The sequence below is a fragment of the Onychomys torridus genome, chromosome 3, assembly GCF_903995425.1.
Source record: "Onychomys torridus chromosome 3, mOncTor1.1, whole genome shotgun sequence".
In the NCBI taxonomy this organism is placed as follows: domain Eukaryota; kingdom Metazoa; phylum Chordata; class Mammalia; order Rodentia; family Cricetidae; genus Onychomys; species Onychomys torridus.
In genome coordinates this window covers 93,464,887-93,488,485 of record NC_050445.1, presented here as the reverse complement: position 1 = coordinate 93,488,485, position 23,599 = coordinate 93,464,887, and the positions used below count along the sequence as shown (strand labels likewise).

General features: G+C 39.2%; 1 protein-coding gene across 5 annotated transcripts in view; it reads right to left on the bottom strand.

Moving 5' to 3' along the window:
* The window catches only part of Chl1 (cell adhesion molecule L1 like), a 205,070-nt gene extending 185,640 nt beyond the window's left edge, over nt 1-19,430 (bottom strand). For 3 of the 5 annotated variants that reach the window (XM_036181195.1, XM_036181199.1, XM_036181198.1), the window contains exon 1: nt 18,975-19,430. The gene's annotated coding sequence lies outside the window, so the exon portion shown is untranslated. Of the gene's footprint in view, nt 1-17,892; nt 18,088-18,651; nt 18,738-18,974 lie in introns of those variants that run through there. The other 2 variants (XM_036181196.1, XM_036181197.1) reach the window with 2 other exon arrangements.
* Between the last annotated feature and the right edge of the window lie 4,169 nt (nt 19,431-23,599).

Sequence of the window (23,599 nt, the reverse complement as noted above, 5' to 3'; positions counted from 1 at the left end):
CCCAAAGCAATGGGCTCTATTATTAATCAATGCTATAGGCACTACATCCACACATTCAAAAAACAAGGTGAAAGCTCTCAAAATTGTAAATTTTATTAAAATAAAATATATAAAAGATTTAATCCTATTGTTTCCTTGGTCAATAACAAAATATTTATAATGCATTATACAGCATAAGGTATCTTAGAAAAACATCTTAAATAATTTCAATTAAACTTGCAAAAAGAATTGTGCACACACAAACCAAAGTGAGAAAGCTCTTGGCTATTGGAATTCCATAGAACATTTAAAGTGAAGTTTTAGCTTTTGTTTTTACACTTCACATGAATAATGTGTCTAGGTAATACCCACAGGGTTGCTGCTCCATCCTTTTCTGAGATTACAGCTCTGAGAATAAGGCCTTAGAAGTAACCTGAGTCCCTGCTCAGTGGTATTTCTACATGCAAAAGAGAAATTAACCCAGAGGAAAAGTGAGGCAGACACTGTTGGTTTGGGTGTTGTTTGTTTTTGTGAACAGGTGATTTCTTGATCATCTCAGAACTGAATAGAAATTCTGTAGGTTATTGTCACCTAGAATCTCAGGATAGACTTGAATATTCTTAAACTCAGCCTCTTGCCCACCAGGCAAACAAGCATGAGCCTGGCATGCATGCTTTAGAAGAAGCCATCTAACTTCTGCGTTTGGATTTCTCTGACCTGATTCCTAATTAGAGAAGGCTCTTGCTTTATGTAAGAGAAGTAAAACCTTTCAGAACTTGAGAGTGGTGTTTATGCTACATTTTGCCACATCAGAAGGTTTTATCAGAGGCTATCAGATTACACAGTGATAAATATTGCTAAAAAATAGATATTGGTTAAAAAAGACTGATCGCAAATGAACTCCTTCTTTGCTTTTCAACTGTAAACCCCTTCTTCAGTCTTTTTGAACAAAGTAACTGTTCTCTAATATTCACTGAATTACATTATCTGAGCATTCCTATTTCATTTTCCCTATCTACTCTGCCTGATATTTGGATCTGTATCCCAGATCTGTAGCTCCTTCATTAAACCTGAGCTTCCTACTATCAGGAAGGTGCTGGACTCAGGAAAAGGGCAATAATATTCATTCTTATATTTCCTGAACATACACTTAGGGGTGACTATAAGTCTCTTGAGATCTGCAGTTGGATATAAATCACCCTATAATTCATTTGTCAGCACAGTTGGTTCTCACATATCAGGGACATCATAGATTTTCATTTAATGATTAAATGTGGGAACAAATTAAGAGAGAGGAGTGTGAAAATTTGCTCTCAGGGGTTGTCTTACTTATTCTTTCTGTTGCTCACATAGACCCTCTTGACAGAGGCATTTTCTGAGAAAAACAGTTTACTCTGATTCACAGTTCCAGGAACAGTTCATTATACTGGAGAACCAAGTCAGCAGGAGCTTGAAGCAGCTGGTACATCACATCCACAATCAGGAAGAGAGTGCAAACGAATGCACTCTCCTACTTAGTTCCCTTTCTCCAGTTATATATTCTCCAGGCCCCCAACTAGAGAGTGGTGCCACCCAGTGTGGGTGTCTTCCCACTTCAATTCATGTAATCAAAATCCCTCCCCCAACACACACTAGAATGGCTAGAGGCCTGTCTGCCTCCCAGATGATTTTGGGTTCTGTCAAGTTGACAATCAATTCAAGCATCGCTGAGCTGTTTTGGCTCTTCTTGTGTTATTTTATGTCTTTTCCTATAGTATCTTAGGTCCTGTGAGCATCTTAGCACGTGCTTTGAAAGGGGCATCAGTGAATTTATCACAGGAGTGCCAATCCCTGAAATGCTCTCTTCATTTTACAGACTACAATAGGCTTCAGGTCTCAGGTAGGAATTAATTCAGGAGCAGCAGCATGCAAATTTTAAAGACCTCCCGAGTTTTAAAAATAGAGAAAACTAAAATACAAGCCTGTAGCAGACAACCATATCATCTAATTAGAATGTGGTGAGTTTTGCCTGCTGTCACCCTATTAATGTTTATAGCTACTTTTTATTGTTGGCCACTGACACCACTGTTGTACTTTGACCAGTGTAACAAAACCTGCACACACATACACACACACACACACACACACACACACACACACACACACACACAGAAATATTGAACAGGCTAAAAGTTTTAGTGAATTACAGGAGGCAGTATGAATATACTACACAGAGTTTGGGGTCACTTGTCTTAGAAAACAAGTCTCCAATGACTGGTTACATCAAAGGAAAGAACAGCACAAATCCTGTGTGAGAACCTAGACACTTGGGAGAAGGGGCCTGGGAGCTGTTGTGTTAAAGGTTCTCTAAGGATACAAGGATATAGAGGAGAATAATGAAGCCCTGTGCCACTTAATGTAGAAAGTAAGTGTGACAGTTACTTGGCCAGCAAAGCCATGGGCAGCCAGGAGATGGTTTCAGGAAGCAAGTGACATCCTGGTCAATGTGACAGGCGAGAAAGTAGATTTGAACAGTGACATTTAGGCCTTAGTGGAAAGGAAAGGCTAACCCGTGAAACTAGCAGTGGTCTAGCAATTGGAAGACAGTTGAGGGGGGAATAAATCCATGTGTCTAGGAGAAAATAGAAACAGGGTTTGTGGTTATTTTAAAGAACAGAAAATGGCAAGTTGCTAAAGCAAGACAAGAAAAAAGTGATCCATGCTATAGCAAAATTACTGTACTTTGTCAAAAGGGACTCTGGGCAAAATTGGAGATCATCTGTGCTGTGCCAATAGCCAGAGTACTTGCCACATGAAACTCACCAGGTCTCACTACCACTGCTCCCATCAGGCGATTCTCACCAGAAGTGTTATTTACGAGACTTGGAGTTTTATCATCTGAAAAATGAAACCAGTTCGTGAAGTTTGCAAAATCCTGTGAACTTATGTTCCTTGTGGACTTCTATAAACTCATGTTCCAGGCTTCAGATGCTGTAAGGCCAAATGACAAATTAAAATTATCACCATAAAGAGTTGGAATGTTGCAGATAAAAAATCAAAATTACCCTGTGCTGTCTTTAGTCCCCTCAATAGCCACTTATTGTCCAACTCTGTGTTGGAGCTAACATCCTTCGAACTGTCTGGCAAAACTTTTAGAATGTATCCACTTAGTAGAGAGATAGCTTCAAATAGCATCTGAATCCTGTAGTGGAGACTTCCCAACTTTGTTGCAATTGATTTACATACTGTCCTCACCAGTACATTTAGCAAATACTTTGATTCATGATTTTCTTTGCTTATTAAATGTCTTCTCCAATGGAATGTGTCAGTCACAGTAATCTGAATCTCTGTTTCTGAGTTGCAGTCACTCAAACTATCACTTATTTCATTTGGGGGCAAGAAGTGTGTTTTTGGTTGACACTCTGAATAAATACAGATGAAGTGTCATAAAAATAAGGCAAAAATATGGTAGCCTTTGAGCTGCTGGTCTAGGCACATGCATGCTGGTTCTATGAGTTCTACCTAAATTCTTGCTTATGAAATTATCAGAAGCATCAGTTAAATGATATGTGCACATGATGGCTTATACTCAAAGGAAATTTACAGCATCACCAATGCAGAATTAAATTAACAAGAGCATATTGTTTTAAAGTTATATATGCTGCCTGTGCCATTAAGTTATCTTGGGTTGGGAATTTAGCTCAGTGATAGAGTGCTTGCCTAGCAAGCGCAAGGCCCTGGGTTCGATCCTCAGCTCAAAAAAAAGTTATCTTATAGAACATGGGAAATATACCCTAATATTCTACACATGATTTTGCCAAGATAATTGGAGCCTAACATGTTCTTGTGTTTCTCAAAAGGTGAGTCAGAGAGCCAGCAGAATAAGAATGATAATCCAATCCATATGCTTCCTAATAACTGAGACATTAAGGAAGAAGTTGATAAGACTTAGAGAAACAGTAGAGTAGAGGTCATGAGGTCATAGATGAACCTCTACCAGGCTTGGCCACAGTTATTCATCATCAAAGGACATGAGAAGGGAAAACAGTAGTCTGGAGAAGTTCCTACAGTTATCTATCCTGGACCCAAATTATGCTCTGTGCTTCTACAACACTACAGATAGATAGATGTAATAACTGAGGTGGGGCTCTACAAATCATCCTCCTTTCCATTATAGCTGTGTTTCTGCGAGCTACAGGCAAGGGATTCCTACAGTCAAATCCATCATCATTTCACAGCAAACTTCCTACTTCCCCTCTATTGTGGCTTACATGACTACAGAAAATGGGACAGTGACCTCTACTCTCTCCCCCATGAAGCTGGCAACCCTTGGCAATCTAAGCAGTGGGTCTATGGCATGGAGAGTTCACTGTGAATAGTCCTTTGGAATCTGCTAAATGTTTTTCTGGTTGTCACAAGTACAAACCATTTCCAAGAGAAATGAAAAAGAGGAGGGATGAATATCAACAGACCTAAGGGAAAGAACCAGAACATCTTTCCCAACTCAAGAGTCTTAGTCTACAGTGTGGCAGCCAACAAAGTGTCCCTGTCTCTCACCTCAGCTATGTTCTTTCTAGAAAAAAAAAAAACAAAACAAAACATAGGCATTTCATATGGCCAGATGCAGCACAGTAGAAAAGCATGTGCTGAGCATTCATGAAGCCCTATTTTCAAACAAAATAACAAAGATCTCTCTCTCTCTCTCTCTCTCTCTCTCTCTCTCTCTCTCTCTCTCTCTCTCTCTCTCACACACACACACACACACACACACACACACACACACACCAAAACAAAACAGAAAAGCCTCAATTTTGCCACAGCTAAAAAATTATTAGCATGTTACTACTCTCAAATCTGATGGTTTTAAGTGAGTCAAAATTTAAGGGACTTGGAATGGAGAGATATACCTTTGGGACATAACAGGTGTTTGATGATTTTGTTAAATGAACATTTCTATTTTTAAATTTCTTCCCATTCCCTCTACTAGAATCTCCCAGCAGGAATACTACATGGGCATTTTCACTGAATTTTGACTTTTCAAAACTAGTCTTTAGGTAAATAGTTGAGATTGCAAGTTGGGTTCTTGGATCCTAAATCATTACGGAAAGAACACAGACCTCACTAAAATGTCCAGTAGAGAGCTCCTTAAAGCCACAAGAAAAGCTATTAGAGCATGTAGGCTCCATGTGGCTTTTCTTGCCACAACATCATACAAAAAAGCCATCTTGGATCACCAGCCCATCCAGGCAACCCCTGCCTAGGACTATAGAACCTCAGATGTTGCTCTGTATGAGGGGGTCACCCAACTAAGTTCTGCCTGAATCTCTGACCTACAGTGTCATGATATTTCATGTTTTTAGTTTGTAGCTGGAGTTTTCCTGTGTCCACCCAGCTCCTGCAGCCACTCAGACCCAAGTAAACACACAGAAACTTATATTACTTATAAACTGTATGGCCATGGCAGGCTTCTTGCTATCTAGTACTTATATCCTAAATTAATCCATTCTATAAATCTATACCTTGCCAGTTGGCTCATGGCTTAACAGTATTTTACATCTTACTTTTCATGGTGGCAGTGACTGGCAGCATCTCCTGACTCAGCCTTCCACTTTGCAGAATTCTCCTCTCTGCTTATCCCGCCTATACTATACTTCCTGCCTGGCTACTGGCCAATCAGCATTTTATTTAGCAATCTACCAGAGCAACACATTCATAGTATACAGAATGACATTCCCATCATTAGTTTGTTTGGGATTATGGGATAATTTGTTATATCTCAACAGATAAGTGAGAAAATGTCCATTCATATCTTGTGTGACTGGCTAAATGTCTACACTTGAGAATCATCTTTTCAAATCTCCCTTCTTAACTATTATGATGACAATCTTAGTTTTCAACTTGACTACATCTGGACAACTTGACATCTGGAATTAACAAAAACCCAAGTAGCTGATACAGCTGAGATTGGGAAGTTTTTCCTTAAATTGTTTTATGTGGGAAAACCCATTTTTTAATCTGGATTTTTTTTTTTTGAGGTGGGAAGATCCATCTTTAATCTGGGTCACATCTTCTGTTAGCAGCCTGTACAAAAGATATAGAAGAAGGAATCTTGCTCTCTTTGCCTGCTTGCTCTTGCTCTTGCTGAAAAGTCTGCCGCTTCACTGGCATTGTAGCCTACTTCTTTGGAATTCTGGTATATACTGAACACCAGCTGAGACATCTAACCTCATGAACTAAATTATTGGTTTCTTGGAACTTGCAATGATTTACAGTCATTGTTGGACTAGCTGGACCACAGTCTATAAAACATTCTAATAAATCATATGTGTGTGTATGTATATGGAATTATATGTGTTTGTATATGTGTATATATATATATATATATATATATATATATATATATATATATATATATGTGTGTGTGTGTGTGTGTGTGCGTGTGTGTAATATATTCTATAAGTTCTGCTTCTCTAGAGAATGCTGACAAATAAGACTATGCATAAGCTCCCAGTTGTTTTTCTTTCTCAGTGACAAACTGCTTGTTCATTTCCCAACTGATACTCTAAGAATCATATAGAAAAGTATATATCTATCAGTCAGGAACATACCATAATTAAAGTTTCTCCATTTTTGTTGTACTGTTTCAATTCCATGAACTACAGAAATTTAAAATTCCAGAAGTAATGTAGCTTGTTTGCCTAGATTCTTGTCTTCCCTGTCCTATCAATCCTCAATAATGGCCAAGCAGGGAAGGTATTTATTGATCACCTTAACAGAACACTCACTAGATACCTCTATTAATGGCCAATTGGGGACCAAAAAGGCAAACATTTCAATATCTTTGCCTACCCTACTCTTATGAAAACTACAAGAAAGGTCCACCTTTAACAGGAGGACCTGATCTCTCTTCAGAGCCACAGTCATGCTGCTGTGTGTCTGTCTTCTGTCTGTGGTATTACTACCTCATCTAATACATAGCATTTTAGAAAGAAAACCCATCTCCATGTACCTTTTGTACACTCCAAACCCCAAACACTGTAATACCTCCTGAATTTAAATTATCTTAAGTCATATGATAAATTCTTTCTGTGCAATTCAACAAAGCAAAAGACGAAAATAGAAAAAGTCTAACTTCAGAAGTCAATCAAATGAGAACAGTGTTTATACAACATGGTCTCACTGTGTGATATCAATTTTAAAATATGTGCCACAGTTCACATGCTTGTGAATAATAGCATCTGTTTTGGATACTTATTAATGCACCAACTCTAAAATGAATTTTTGAAAAGGTTTTGTGTTCTGTAAGGTGTTTAGTCTTATTAAGCAGCTGGAGTTCTGGGAAAGAGTTGTTCCACCTGACTTTAAGACAAATGAGCTGCACTCCAAGAGGTAATGTACCACAATATATTTCCTTTATTTTGAACTATTTTGTAACATCAGGATCATTAGCCTTTGGTTTTTGAGTTTTCCCACCTATCACTTTAAAGGTCTCTTTCTTGATGGAAAGACATTGACTGTAACTTCTTTCATCTGTGAATAATCCTGTAAGACTTCCTTCATCCGCCCTGACCTGTCATCTACCAAAATCAAACAGATGACTGTGTTCATTTAAATCATTCTAAAATAAAAAGCAAATTCTGTCTGAGGAAAGTTTTTCTATAATAAAATCTGTGCTGTACAGTAATGGCTTTTTTCCTCAGAAAACTAGATTTGTGTTACAATGAAGCTTTTTCCATTCAAATTTCATGACTGCTAAAAAATGCATAGGTAGTTGAAGGCCTTGCCATCAATACAATCCCTGATATACTTTTCATTTTTATTCTTATTTGCTATAGTAAAGTAACTTTTCTAAAGTGGGCATACTTTTGGATATATCTGAGTAGTATCATTACTCAATAGCATCTAGTATTTTAGGGCATCTACAGAGATTGGGATTTAATACTATATGTTAGTTATAGTAATTTACTCATTTAAGAAATTATATATATATATATATATATATATATATATATATATATATATAATTCAAGCCCTTCAATTTTATTTTATAATAATTGTGAACTGGAAGTAGATGCATAATTATTTCAGTTTTCAACTTTAATCTCAGTAATGAGTTGTAAATATGATGCAACAATCTTCTCTTGTTCATACACACATCTACAGTATGAGTCCATTTCATTCTTAGTATCAGTGCCAAGCAATGAAAAAGATAGTTGAATTCAACCTTCAAAGATAATAAACTACAATATACATGCAGATGGGTAAAAAGCCCAGAAGTTAATGATCCATGCCTTTCATAAACTGCAAAAACAAAGGTGCAGCCCAACTTGTTTCTCATGGAGTACAGACCCTGGATTTCTCCAGAGACAGACAAAAGACTCGAGCTCAGTACTTAGATGAGCCTTGGAAATGACAGGACACACCGTTCTGTCCTTTCTCACCAGCTCTGCATTTGGAGGTGCAAAGGGAGGGGGATGTATGCTTAATTGAGGCAGTAAATACTAGGCTGTAGCAGATTGTTTTACTGTTAAATACAGTAATGGGTTTTTAATGGCTGCTGTCCAAAATTACACTGGAGAAAAATGGTTTATTAGTAATAATAATAGCTGACACCTTTATCTTCAAAGCACTTTACAAATATTGGCTCATGAATCCTCCAACTGCCACTGAAGGGGACGGTAGATGCTGTTCCTATCACCAGTTATAGCTGGAGAAACAGGAAAATAGAAGACAGCTTTCAAAAGATTTTGTGTACAGATGTCAATTTCCATTTAAACAACTCATATCAATTTTAAAACATGAATGGAAGGTATTGTCTCTGATGGTAGCCCCCACCACTACACATTTTTTTTTTTATTAAAGGGACAGTGTTTAAGGTCAAATCCAATTTTTTTTACCTTGACTCACCAAAGCACATATTAAGGTGCCCCTGAACTGCTTAGTCCTTTAATATAACACTTCAAGAACATCAATTGTGTACAAAATATATCCAACCTAAGTCAATTACAAGCAGAAATTTGCATACACAGAAAAACTAGACTTTTAAGACCCTTTGATATCTATCTCTTCTTGGTATTTTCAGAGGTCATAAAGCAAAATGGGATCAAGGTCAGTTTTTAAAAGTTTAATTTGTTTTTTATTTTTATCCATCTACTCTGATCTCTACAGAAAATAGAGAACATCTCATGTCACAGAACAATAACAAATAACTCCAAGTAGTCAATTAATTATTTATGCAGGTATAGGCTGTAGGCTGCTGATGTTAAAGTTATTATTTTTGTTTTTGCTTATTGCCAAGTCAACTCTCTGAAATTCTTGTCATTATACAATCTCTGAAGGATTCTTTACTACATCACATTTTAAGCTACTATATGAAATTTGTGAAAACTGATGCACTGTATAGAGCAAGTTAAGTAAATATTTATATTTACAACATGGTGATAAATGTGCTTTTTGAGAAACCAAGTGCTGTAGTTCTAGAGAAGCAGACAGGGGTTAAACAAATGCCTAACAGCACAAACAGTGGAAGGAGATAGGCTTTTCTGTCTACACAAGACAGGAAACAACGATATGCTTAACCAACACTATCAGTTATCAAAAAAAGAGGGGAGGAGCCTGTTGGAGTCAATAAGCATTTAAGAATGCTATTGATTTATGCACACTAAAATAATAACAAATCTGCATTTACTTCTAAATACCCCAACTAAAAAACAAGTTCCCATAATTCCCGAGTATACATTAGCAACTCCTGAAAAAGAGTTACATTTCTTTCCCCTTCATTGATTGACAGGTGCCAATAAAGGCAGTGCTATCATTAGGATCTAGATCACTTTAAGCAACACAAGATGAGATGGGGAATCTGCTCTTTTTAACTATTTCTATCTTAAACCAGAATGGCAGAAATGCCAACACATAATACAATTGGTTACATATAATACCCAGATATGAGAGAAATGCATGCCTATTGGTGTTATAGAGCAGCAGCATTTCTTCAGAAACACAGAAACAATAAACACGGTAAGCAAAATCTCTGGAGAGAGCAATCGTTGGTTTCTACATACAGTGGTACCCAGGATACAGCACAGGAACTACCATGGCAACAAAGGCCTATGAGGTACACTTTTAGAGGGAATACAAATGCCCCCAAGATGTTGTCAACTTGAAAGAATATAGAACCATATAGGAGACAATCCTGTGGGCATGCTTGTGGGGGGTTATTTTGGCCAGATTAATTGAGGTGGGAAGACCCACCACCCACTGTGGGCTGGTGGCACCATTCTCTGCATTGGATCCTGGACCACATAAAGAAAGGGAAGCTAGATGGGCTGCAGCAGCCCTCACTGCTCTTTGCTTCTTGATTGCAAAAGGAATGTGACTCACTGCTTTAAGTCCCTGACTTCTTGACCGTACCTAAACAGGATCCAAATGAACTCTTCCTTCCTTGTAACTAAGATAGTTGCCACTACCCTGCAAGTGTCTTTCTCGGTGGCCATCCCTCACTCTGACTCCATTGCATGAAAGGTTTTAATGCCTCTTTTGACATAGTACCACAGATTGGATAGGTATGTGCTCAATACAACTGTAGAAAGACTCCGTATCTACTTTTCTCATGTGTGCCTTGAATAACTAGGTACATAACAAGTAAGTTTGAATAGATAACAAGGAAGAATGCTAGTCTATGGTGAAAACCAGAGCTGACATTTAAGAAGGGCACTGATCGACACTGTATATTTTGGGAATGAAAAGTCTGTTTTTTATATATATATATAAAACAACACTCAGCTAAATAAATTAAGCTCCCCTACCACTCCCCTACCAAACCATAAAACTAAGTAACATAAAATTGAGGAAGCTTCATAAAAATCCATTCTCTAATTGACCAGGACTGAATTCAACCCTGGAAATGAAAATAGTGATATTTGTAATATTTTCCTAGATTCATTACAGCCTGCAGCAGCTCACATAGTAATATCCCTGATTTGCAAAAAGAAAGAAAGAAAAGAAAAGAAAAAATAAGAAAGAAAAAGTCACCACTATTTGTATGTTTTCTCATAGGTTTCAAATAAGGAGCCAAATAAATAAATATGAAGGCAATAGCGCAAGCATTCAGTTGTGTTACAGATGACACTCTCTGAGCTTTCATTCCTGTTTTCCCCCTGCCTTGCTGGCCATTTGACTTTGAGTTCACATTTTTGTTTTTAACATATGAAACAGGCTACTTGCTTTTCCTCTTCTGTTAACTACCTTGTTATAAAAGTCAAGGATATGAGATCATTCTCCCAAAAGCATACAGTGCTTGCATAATATAAGATATTAAGATTTTAAATGGCCATTTCATGAGTAATTTTCTGAATTAATGGAAAAGCAGTTTTAGGTGGTAGAGTCCTCTAAAAGGTCAGTATTTATTTTCTTCCCAACCTTATTTGCAGATGAGATTATTTATTTCTTTTGGATCCATTGAGATGTAACACATAGTAAATGAATATTGTCATTTTAGATCCTTTAGCAAAGGTCTAATAGAAGTACCCTCTGTTCACAATCAACTCTAATAGCATCATCAAAAAACATTGCATTTTTCTTACCCACTTATATTCTATTATCGTGGAGAATGCCCCTTCCCTTAGCTTTAGAAACACAAATTGTCCTGTAATGAACCCTTGATCTGTTTCTTTACTCTCTCCTTGTGTATGTAACTTTGCAAAGACAGGGATGCCCTGCAAAGATCCAAAGGTCTAGGTGGCAGTGGTGCTCCATCGCCACTGTTCCTTCAGCCTCCACTTCCCAAGCACAGGAACCATGGTCCCCAATGTTGCAGCCAACTTTTCTTTGGGGAAGGACCTCTGCTCAAAAAGCAAACCTGATTCCATTGAAGCTGTCCTTGGCATTTTTCTCACTATTGTATCAGTGCTAGTCTTGGAAAGCAGGGAATGGACAATTTGTTCTGAAGTTTGGAGGCCACATTTGAAGCCCGTATGTGGATATGAGACATCCATCTTAGGTGACAAAAATAGAAGAGGAAAGAATAGCAAACAAAAAGGGCTAAAGGTGACTGGGAATGTAAATTTAATGAAACTTGTTTGTGGCCATTCCAGCTGCCTCTTTCATTATTCACATTCTATAAATTGGGAGTATCCAATGTGTACTAAGTTTTTTTGCAAACGTGTCAAACACGATCTACTGCGGACTCTCCTCCATCCTGATCTATTCTGAGAAAGCTTTGCCCTGTGCAGACTAGGCCCCTTTAGTTTCTGACTGTGGATCAATTTGGCTGCTCTCCAGAAGGAACAGTAGCTGTTGGAACAGGGAGATGGCATTATATTGTGACGGGACAGTAGTTACATGCCTCTGTCAAAAACCACAGGTTATACCCAGCTCTTCTCCTAGTGCCTTGTTTTCACCTTACAATGAAGGCCAGTAGCATCCTCAAGGTTGTTGAACAAACTTGTTGATTTTCCTTAACCCTGTTAAGAAATATGCAGACCCTTATTGAATTAGAATCTCTTCAATTGGCCCTATGGAATATGAAATGTCCAACGAAGTAAGAAAAGAAAGGAAAAAGAAAAAGACCAGAGTAAACACAAGAGAAAGCTAGGTTTTACCAAGACCTGACAAAAATCTATGATATCCCAAAGGAGTGTGACATTCAGCCATTCAATTCAGACCAATGGCATTCTCTGCACCCACAATCTCAGGTCAAGTTATATGATTTTTCTTTACAAAATAAGATGTGTATAGAAATCTTAGAATCTCCACTTTTTATATATTATATCAAAACTGAAATTAGAAATTTCCTGGGACAAATCATACAAAATACATATTAAGGCTACAGTCAACTCAAAGGGTATTCATTTGAATTCTAAATAGACTACAGTTTGCCCTTTTATTTGACAATGACAAGAAGATTTAAGCTGGCACTCCTCTATACAGTAATTTTATATAAAAGCTAATTACTCTTCCTGCCTCATTAAAAATCATAAGGTAAAACACATCTGTGTTCAGACCTCAAAAGCTCCAGGCTTCTTGATCTTTAAGCCTGTTCTAAATCTATGAACCCAATGGAATCATTTAAATTCAGTGTGACTTACTCCATGCATCCACAAAAATCACAATAATGGCTTCTTTTCTACCATCTTCATAGAGATATCTGGTTGAAAAAAATTGAAATTATACTTGGTAAATGAAAAGAATATTTAATATTTTTTTCAGTGAATTATGTGTTGTTTGACTCAGAAAGTTTAGTAAGAAAAGTCTCAGAGGTTGTATAAAGCTTTTTTCTTTTCCAACTACACTTCATGACAACAGAGTAACTGTGAGTCATTATTTAGACCTGTAGGATATTAGGTAAGACCTACGCAGACACAAGGCAATCATGGCCAGACACTGGAATCTCACTGCAGACCCCACAGGTTTTGATTGAATTAATGTAGGATAAGTAATTTTAATGGCTCTCTCTAGGCACTTCTCATTTCAGCCACAACTAAGAACCACTACATATACATATACATATTCATATACATATACTTAAACATACACACACACACACACACACATATATATATATATATATAGAGAGAAAGAGAGATAGATAGATGATAGAGAGATAGAGAGATAGAGAGATAGAGAGATAGATAGTGAGCCTAGCCTTTAACAACTGAGCCATCTCTCTAGCCCCTTTCTGAATGGAGACAGAGAAGGAGTGGATGGGGGTAGGGGTAGATGGGAAGTGGGAGGCAGAGAAGGAGGACAGGAGGAGAGGAGAGAGGGAAACTGTGGTCCATATGTAAAATAAATGAAAAACATTATGTAAATTTTAAAAACTTAAAAAGAATCCCTACTCAGGATCTATAAAGGATCTGAGAGAGAAGCAATTCATATATGTGCCTATATTTAATATAGGTAAAATTTGGTGGTACCATGAGTCACAGCTCATGTTTGTTCACATGCAAAGGGCTACACAACTATCTGTCTTTGTCCCTTCACACATTAAGAATGATACAGAAGGATGAAAATGAATCAAAAAGCTAGAAATTAGTGAGCAGTTAATAAGTGCTACTGAGCTCTAGGTAAAGTGTCTCATGTAATGTTCATAAAAACAAGCATGAGCTAGGTGGGTAAGCCATTTTTACCAGTGAAATCAATCTGAAGTTAAAATGATTTAGCGACAACACCTGTGAGTGAGCCACTTCAATTTTGAACCCTGGTAGCCTGACTACAAAGCCATTGCATTTCATCATCACAACAATGTGCTTTCTACCATGCCAGGGACTATAAGAGTTTATGAGGTGCATAAAATGGAACACATGCCCTGAAAGAATTTACAATCTGAGAATGGAATTGTGATGCGCACTAAAATTCATAGGCTGTAGGGGGAAATGGTATGATTATTGTTCTTAGAATTGGGGAAAAGGGGATTATAAAAGGGAAGCCTGTGGTTGTGTAGATTTCTTATTTCTGTAACCACTGACAAAATAAGAAACAAACAACATCAGAAAGGAAAACATGGTACGACATAGGCAAAGCACAGAATGCATTGATGCATTTTCCAAATTTGATACATATTATTATTATCATTATCTGCCAATGTCACTTAAGGTGGCTATTTAAAGCTGCTTTAAATTTACTCAATGGCCAGTTCAACTGATGAACTACGAATTCACATCATAACTTGAAGGATTCATCTCACCTCAAATCATTTTACCTCAAGCTCTAGGCTTGGTTCTTACTGAAATTATTTTCATAAACACACCTACACATACATAGATAGTCTTACTGATTTGACTTTCAATTTGCATTCTTTTGGTGGGAACAATTTGTGTGGAAATAAACAGACATTGTTTAGTGAAAATTCTGAAATATGAAAAACGAGTACACTCTTTATATTTTTATTATCTAAACACAATGAAAAGGTAAACAGGATCATTTTTGAATCTGCAATACATAAAAATCTCAATTAGTTATGGTCTATTTGTGCATTCACTAAAAACATTTGTTAACAAAACAGAATACACCAGAAGAAATTGCAGAATAATGTTAGGTTGCCAAGCAACCACAGTTCTACTCTCTCCTGTTCATGATCAATCCGACTCATTCATCAAGCTTCCTAACATACTGCTGGAGAATTCCAACCAATTTGATTTTCCTAGGAAAATTATAGTGACTTTTGGTAACACAATAACACTTTAATTCTCAGAAGATAAACTTAGATGTTCTTTTGATCAAAGGCATGTGTTAATTCATTATTCTCTACATGGTGCTAATGAGAAAGCTATAATTAACTAACCACACGATTGCAATACACATACAATAAACGGTAGCAATTAGTAATGTTTAAAGTGTTAACCAGCCTCCAAAATTAGAAAATGCAGAATCTTTTAATAAATATATACAGAAAAGAGAAAGCACCATATCTAATTAAATTGAGAATTGTTTCCAGCCCCTCCCAAGGGGGAGGGAAGACACGTGATCTCCAAAATGTGAGAGATTTCACTTTAATAGCAGAGAAAATGGCTCAGTGCCAAGTCTACTTGTAGGTAGGCTCCAAGTGCTCGTGAATAAGGTAATCTTTTCTTTCAAAGAATGCTTAGCACAATATTTTCCAGGAATGAATAGAAAGAATATTATGCTTTCACTCATTAGCTGTGTTAACTTAGCATATTGTCTGTAAATCACCATAATAATTGCATTCTGTTCAGTCTGAATTACTTAGGATGAAGCTGTAATCAAAATGTTCATAATTGAAAATACAGTATTCTCAGAGTTGGTTTGAAAAAAAAATATCATGGAACACTGATTGAATCAGAAAATATAATTCATCACTGCAAACAGCCTCTGTAGAAAGACAAGTTCATCCTCTTGATTATACCTTGACACGTTAATTAGTCCCCCAAATGCAGGGCTCAACACTATCCAATCTGTCACGTTTTCTGTTGCTGCCCTTTGTCTGGTGTTATAAGCTTTTTCCAAGTGCATGGCTGCTCAGATTTTTAAAGGAAAACAGAAAATGGTGAAAAGTGAAATTTGTGTTTCCAGAGCAGATGATACTCTATCATAGTGTTGGCTGTCATCAATCAAGGGGCAAAATAATTTCCAATAAATAGAACATTTAGTGCCAGAGCTCCTGGGAAACAGTATGTAAATGATCACATGAATTTCAGACAAGCTGTCGCATGAATTCCTCAAGGTCCCTTTTAAAGATGACATACAAACTGTGGAGGTGAATGCTTCCATGCATACTGTGAAGCACTACTCTGTTCTTTGAACTGATGCTCATAGTATTTTTTTTTTTTTTTGGCCAATCATTCCTTCCTATATGACACGAGTTCTTCTCTGTTATTTAATTTTTCTTTCTCAGTTAAAACTAATAGGACAGTTCTTACTTATTTCCTCAGAAAAATGAACCAGGCTAGATTATTGCAACAAAGCAATTTTTAGGTCTGACATATTTCCTATCTCCAAATATTTCAGGAATAAAAATATAAAAGCAGGCTTCTATGCAGGTAATGCTTTTCTCAGTGAGATATATCTCAATAAAAAAATTCAAAAAGATGTTTGAGGTAGTCGTGTGTACCTTAATTGTCTAAAATCTACCAAAATATACACATATGTTAGAAAGAAAATGCTTTTTAAAAGTTGATTTAAAACGAGTTGCCTAATTGGGAGGAGGCTATTAACAAAAGATGCCAAGACATTGTGCGTGATGTGAACTCCTGTTGTTCAATGCCTGATAAGTAAAATTTATACAACCCTGAAGCACTTGCAAGGAAGGAAGAGTTCTGTAAGGGTAAACACGTAATATGTGTTAATCTTCATAGTCCTATGCTTCTCTGGAGAGGTAGGTACAAACATTTCCTGAAAGAGATTCTAGTCAGCTGCTACAGCCAGTACCCACACCCATCTAGGAATGCCATCTATCTCTGTGTATTACATGGCAGTTTCTCAGGAACATTCAAGTAATGGTAGCAGGACTTACTTTGCTCCATGGGAGCACTGAAGACCTCGAGAGGGAAGATCCAGTTAAGTATTAGATGCTACGGCCAAATTAAATTGTGAAAGCCACAGACAGGTGCATCACAAAGAGACTGAAACTGAGACACTACATCAAGAGCGGTTGAGAGATGAGCTCAAATGCTAGACAGAAAACTGTGGAAGAAATTAGATGTTCTTATCACCAGTTGTTTCCTGGGCCACTTTCCACCCTCTGTCCAGCACAGGACTAGCCAGTCTACTAACATCTGCTCAGTTTTTCTTTTTCAATCTGCTGCAAACAAGATTTAAAAGTTGAATTTGAATTTAATAAATTTAATAAATGCTATTGTCTACAACTAGAAAACACAGAATTCTGCCCTGGATCACAGTGCCGAGAAACGACAATCTATCCTATCTAATGTATGTGAAGATTAATTGTAATAGTAATACCATCAACAACAGCTAACTTCGGAATGATTGCTGTTCATCAGAGAAGGCAGTTGAACTGTCCACCTTGGATAATCTCAGTCCAATCTTCCAACTCAAAATGGGATGCATTAATACCTATTATTTCTAAGAGGGAAACTGAGGCAGGGAGTAAACGAGTCTGGTTCACACACATCAGAGAAGGTAGAGCTGTTATTTCCAAGCCAGGTGGGCACTCCAGGAGACTACCTTGAAGTACCTTCAAGAGTTACCTAGCTCAGCACCCAGCAGCACGCGCACGCGCTATCCCCCCTCCCCCAGCCTTCCAACAGGAGCGCGCTTTTGTGCACACGTCTTCAGCTTGCTGCCACTAGCAGGCTCTTGGCAGTCCTGGCCAGCGGGGCGGTATTCATCGCCTTTCTCCTTAGGCTGAGTAAGGGGCTCCCTCCCCGCCCAGCCGCGCAGTGCCGCCCACACCTGCTTGTGCTTGGTGGCTAATCTGCACTCCAGCCCACCCTCTCCACCCGACCTCAGACCACCTACCCAGCTCCCTCTCGGCGCTTTGGTCTCCGGTACCAGGACCATGATGCCGCTGCTCCTCCCGCCCCAGTTTTTTCCGCAGGAATTCCTCAGCCCTGCCCCTAGCTGAGAAAGTAAGGTTCTTAGCAGTCAAAAGGGAGTGGGGACGGAGATAGCGACGTTTCCCTAGCCTCTCGGCTCCAATCCCAGCTTTCCAAATTAATCGCTTGCTCCCTGCTCCCTTCCTATGCACACTTTCACTCAAGGGAGGTAAAAAAAGAGGGGGGGGGGAGAGAGAGAGAGAGAGAGAGAGAGAGAGAGAGAGAGAGAGAGAGAGAGAGAGAGGACATGGAGAGACACAAAGAGGAAAAGGGGACTGTCCATGACTGGCATCCCCAGCTACCCCAGCTCCGCTACCAGGGAGCCATGGCAACCAGCGCTCCCTACCCGGGCCTGCCCTCTCTCCCCCACAGCGTTCGGTTGAGGTGAAATGTTGTGCCTCTCTATCTTTTCCGTAACCCGCAGTTCTCAGATCGCTCATTCCAGGCTAGAGGCATTTGGGGATCGCTACTGCAATCAAGAATTATCTGTAGAGACTAGGAGCTAGATATGGGTTTGGGGGTCGGGTGAGAGAATCTGGACCCCTAAGAACTAAAGGTGGGCAGTGGAGAGACCTGTAGGTCCCCCTACTCCCAGATGGCTACAGTCTACCGAGTGCATGCATCCTCTCCCGAGGGTAAGGAGGGGGGCGGTGGCTATGTGGGAAGAAACAGGTCAGCCTACCGGAGGTTGAGAGCTTAAGGGTGCAGGGGTCCTGGAAGCCTGGTTACTACGTCCACTGACCCGGAGCTGTCAAAAATTCAGCCCTAGCCACCTACGGCGGTGCTAGGAAAGGCGGCGCCTCCTCTCAGGTTAAGGAAGGGACCTTGAGCCACTCCCATTTGGGGCTACGATGGAGCCCCGGGTTGTGCACCATTTCCCTTTCATAAGAGTTGCTCTTTCCCCAGGAGCAAGCCCTTGATTTCCCTCCACCTCGCTCAATGAGTTGGATAAAGGACAGGCTGAGAGAGCCCCATTCCTAGCAAGGCACGCGCAGATACACTCACCTGAGCCCACTCTGACGTCCGATCTGTCGGGTACCTTCCCTTGGGAAAACTTCTCCTTAAACTGGCTCACAGGGGCAAGAGGGACTAACCAGGTCCAGAACCTCTGGGCGGATCCAGGGGAGTTTCTAGTTGGGCGCTCTCCGCGGATCCACACCCCGGTCTGCCCACAGAGATCCCGTCTGTCCCCTCCTGCTGTTGGCACAGGTCTCCAGAAGGCTGGACCTGTTCGAGCTTGCACCGGTATCCACGCCCTCCTGCCAGAGACTGGCTTGTGCCTCTTCTCCGCTGTCCCCCGGATCTTCTCGGCTACCCCTCACCCACAAGGCTTTTTTTTTTCCCTCCCTTTTACACAGTCTCCCTTGGGACAAGAGAGAGTTACAGGCTTTAGATTTTGGTTTTATGAAAAGCAGGGAACAAAGACAAAACTTTGCTTGTCCTTTACAACATCTCTAAGCCCAAAGAGGCAGGATTGCTGCGGGGTTCGCTTGCCAGCGAGAAACCAAAAAGAAACCCCTCCCCTCCGCTCCCTCTCCCACTCTTCCGCGTTCAGATAACACACACAAGCTTCCAGTCTCTTTTACCCTTTGCTGCATGGTGGAATGGTGTGGTTCCTTGTACCTCTTTTTAAAAATGCCTTGCTGGTTTCACATCATCATTTGGGGAAGGGGGGTGATAGGGCTCTCAATTTAATTTACAAAAGAGCCATTTCCAGTAGCTGTCAAATCGATCAGAGCAGGCATAAATTTAAAGCTCTTCTACCGATATCTAATGTACAGTTTGTGTCTCGCTACCATCTGCATTTCACCAAATTGGCCAGTGACATTTTCTTATTTACTCTCTTACTAATTCACTGCTGTGGAATAAAGCTTTCTTTGCTCACTTCCTGTGCAGAAGCCCATTCTTGATGCTTTATCGATTTTTTTGTTTTGTTTTGTTTTTTTAACCAACAAACAGGATGTTTGTTTTAGGGATGCACTATGAGGAAGTTACAGACTTTGGCGCCTAACTGATGCACACACTCCTTCATTTTTCATGCACACATTGGTGATATTTCCCAATATGTTCACACAATATTGCTTTAAAAAGTCCTGTTGCATGTAAGTGCTCTTTGATGGTAATGGAATTACTGACTTCTAACTTTTACTCTACTGAGGCTGTGAGATTGATCTTACAGTCCTGTTTTGTTCTCCTCTACTGCACTAAACAATGAGGACATTTATCGCTGTGTGCTACCCTCAGAGTTGGATGCCACTACAGGGATCAACAAGAAGTAAGGGGACTCAGGATTCTGCCTCAGAAGCACTTGCAACAAATATCTTGAAATGAATAAATGGGCTTTTCCATGTTCATAATTGATAACCTTGAGGCCTCAAATGCTGCCAGTTTGTGTGTGGGCACAATTCCTATTGCCTGTGCTGGCATATTACAAATGCAAGTGAGGGCAGGATGTGTCCTAGGTTTAAATTGTGCTCCTGGAGTGATTCCTCTGCCTGAGGCATCATTATTCAGGCGGCATGTTTTCTAAAGTAGAAACAAAGAAAATTGAAATAAATTCCAACAAGGAAAATACAGAGCCTGTAGGAAACCATTTCCAAGATTTAGGAGCCCCAAGAGAGACACAAAGCCAAGTTGGTCTCAAATTTACCACTTTCTGGGGTGGCATTTCCTGGGCAAAAAGCTGAGAACTCTATTTTGGCAAGAGTAACAGAGAACTTTTAAAGACTCAGCTTTCCCTTCACTGGTATTTGTTTGCTGGACACAGTAAGATCATTAAATGGACAGGCAGGTTATTGTTAATTAGATGGTAGAGAGATAAAAAGATGGATAGATATAGAAAATAGGTACCCATATTTGAAGAAAGGGGAGGGGAAGGAGAGAGATACAGACAATTCCCAATTTGCTGTGTTAGTAAACACTTTAGAAACTCAATAAGAAGATCACATCTTTCTTTTTAGGTGAAATGCCCTAACCTGTCTTTCATAAGGGTTCTCATTTCACTCACTCACACACACACACACACACACACACACACACACACACACACACACAAAGTGCACGCGCACTTCTGAGCCTTGGATACCACATAAAACTGCATATAGATTAGAAGCATTATTAATTGCCTGTGGCCAACTAGAAACAGTAATTAAATCAGCATATAGCAACTCACTTTACACTAGGCAACCAAACTTTCAGAAAGAAAAAGGGAAGAAAAGTGTTTAGAGGAAGGGAGAGAGGGAAGGAAGGAGGAAAGGAAGGAAATACAGAGGGAGAAAATGAGGACAAATGATGAGCTAAGAAAGAACAAGACTCTTTCAGAGGTGTGCTCAGTAGAAGCAGATGCTTTTAACTATCTGTACCCAAGAAGTATTCATAGCCATGATCTGTAGCAGGATTTTTTTTCTTTCTTTCTTTCTTTCTTTCTTTCTTTCTTTCTTTCTTTCTTTCTTTCTTTCTCTTTCTTTCCTTTTTTTTTTTTGTGTGTGTGTACTAACCAGCTCCCAAATCATGACACAGAGAGTTATTATTAGTTTTTGAATGCTCAGCCTTAGCTTAGACTTGTTTCTTGCTAGCTCTTATAATTTAACCTGTTTCTCTACATCTATGTTTTGCCTTAGGGCTTTTTACCTTTCTTTCCTTCTGTATATCTTACTTTCCTGTTGCCTTCCTGACTGGCTGAAGGCTTACCTGGCTTTTGTATGTGTTCCTCTCTTTCTCCTTTGTTCTCTTCCCTCTTTCTTTTCCTCTCTGGAGCCTAGATTTCTCCTACTACTTATTCTTTCTGCCTGCCAGTTCATTTCTCCCTCTCCTGTCTAGTTATTGACCCCTCAACTTTTTAGCAAGGTAAAACAAGTACAGCACACCTTTACATAATTAAACAAATGTAGCACAAACAAGTGTAACACATCCTTACATTGTTAAACTAATGCATCACAAACAAAGGTAACACACCTTTACATCATTAACAAAGATAGTAGTAACAAATGTAACACACCTTCACAAAGTTAAAGTAATATTCTGCAGGGTAAACAAATGAAACACATCCTTGGCTAGTTAAAATAATATTCCACAACAATGATCTCTATGCCTGAGCCCATATTTTTATACAGTAGCAAATGCAGGCAACACAGTCATGGTTGCTGGCCAAAGCAACAGCTTCCAGCAAGTCTGGAACCACAAGACAGCCCTCATCCAGAGTGAAAGGCTGTGAAAGATACCTTCTGCTGCTGTTTTGAGCCTCACTCCTGGCTCCCTCTCTCCTGTCTGACACTCCCACTCAGCATACACCCCTGATCTATAAGAGATACTGAGGAAGCATTACTGTCTCACCAGTCACACAGAAACCTGACCACATTTGCCCCAAAAGGTGTGAATTTCCTTTCTTGTGTTGGAGGAAGAGCTTGCCAATTGAAAACACTACTGCTGGACCGCAAAGGAGGGGGATGGGTTTTCTCATAAACAGAAGCAGAAGGTGAGAGAGATAGGCCAGTGGACTGGAAAAACATCAAAGGTATCAAAAGCTGGGACATTTTTTTCTGCTTTTCCTGCTGATTTACTGCCTATCCTCTGCCTGAACCATCATTTGGTATCATTCCCAGGGCTGGGCTATTGCAAGAGTATTGCCTTTTGGCAAAGCCAAGTAGCTAGTGATAATGGCATCATTCCTAGAAAAATTGTTTAGTGGAAGAGTTGTAGTGTTGGAAATGGCATTTCAGTCTAGCAGTCCCCAACAGTCACAGATCAACTGGGATTTTCTGTCCAACGGCTGTAATAAAAGGAAGACAGGATATTCCTCTGAGGAAATGATCCTTCAAAGGCAACCTTGGAAACACAAAGCAGCCTCCTTCTGCTTAGAAACTAACAAAGCTAAAGACCAGAACAGTGACTCGGCAGAACCACAGAGAGTCTATATTCCTTTAACTTGTCCTTTCATTCAAGAACAAAAGGATATGTATCACGAATCAAAGGACAATAATTCTGAGACAAATAAGGTAAACCTCCCCTGTTTCATGCCATGGATCATTAATATAAGTGATTTGGCCCTAGGAGCTCATAGAATCAGATATATTTAATGGATTTTTAAAGGGACATGCAATTATATGGCCATTAATAATCTTATCCTCTGGAACTAAGTCAGCAGTAGGTGCTATCCTACTCACACTTTAGGTATCCATTGACTACTTCTGAAATTCAGTGAGATGTCCAACCCTCCAATCAGAAATGTCTGACATGGATAGGCTACTGTCCTGTTGGTGGTTTGCTCCAAAGTCCTGTGTCATCAGAATTGATATCAAAGACCTGCAAACTGTGTTACAGGGTAAATTCTTAGTTATTAGGGAGATGTTCTGATATTTTTAAAGGATGGAAAATGCTCCTACATTCCTCTGTTTCCAATGTAACACAAAAAACGTTTTAAGCTGGTAAAATAATCCCCTATAGCTTCCTTTTATATTTGTGGACAGTATGGTTCAGAAATTATTAACAAAGTTATACTAGTGGTTAGTGGCCTAGGATATATTGATAAATATCTTCCAGTTTCTGCTGTTACGCCATTTTAGAATATAGCAAAGCATGTTAAGGTAATATTATGCATTGCAGTTCTGCTGTAGCAAACAAGACAAAGAGAA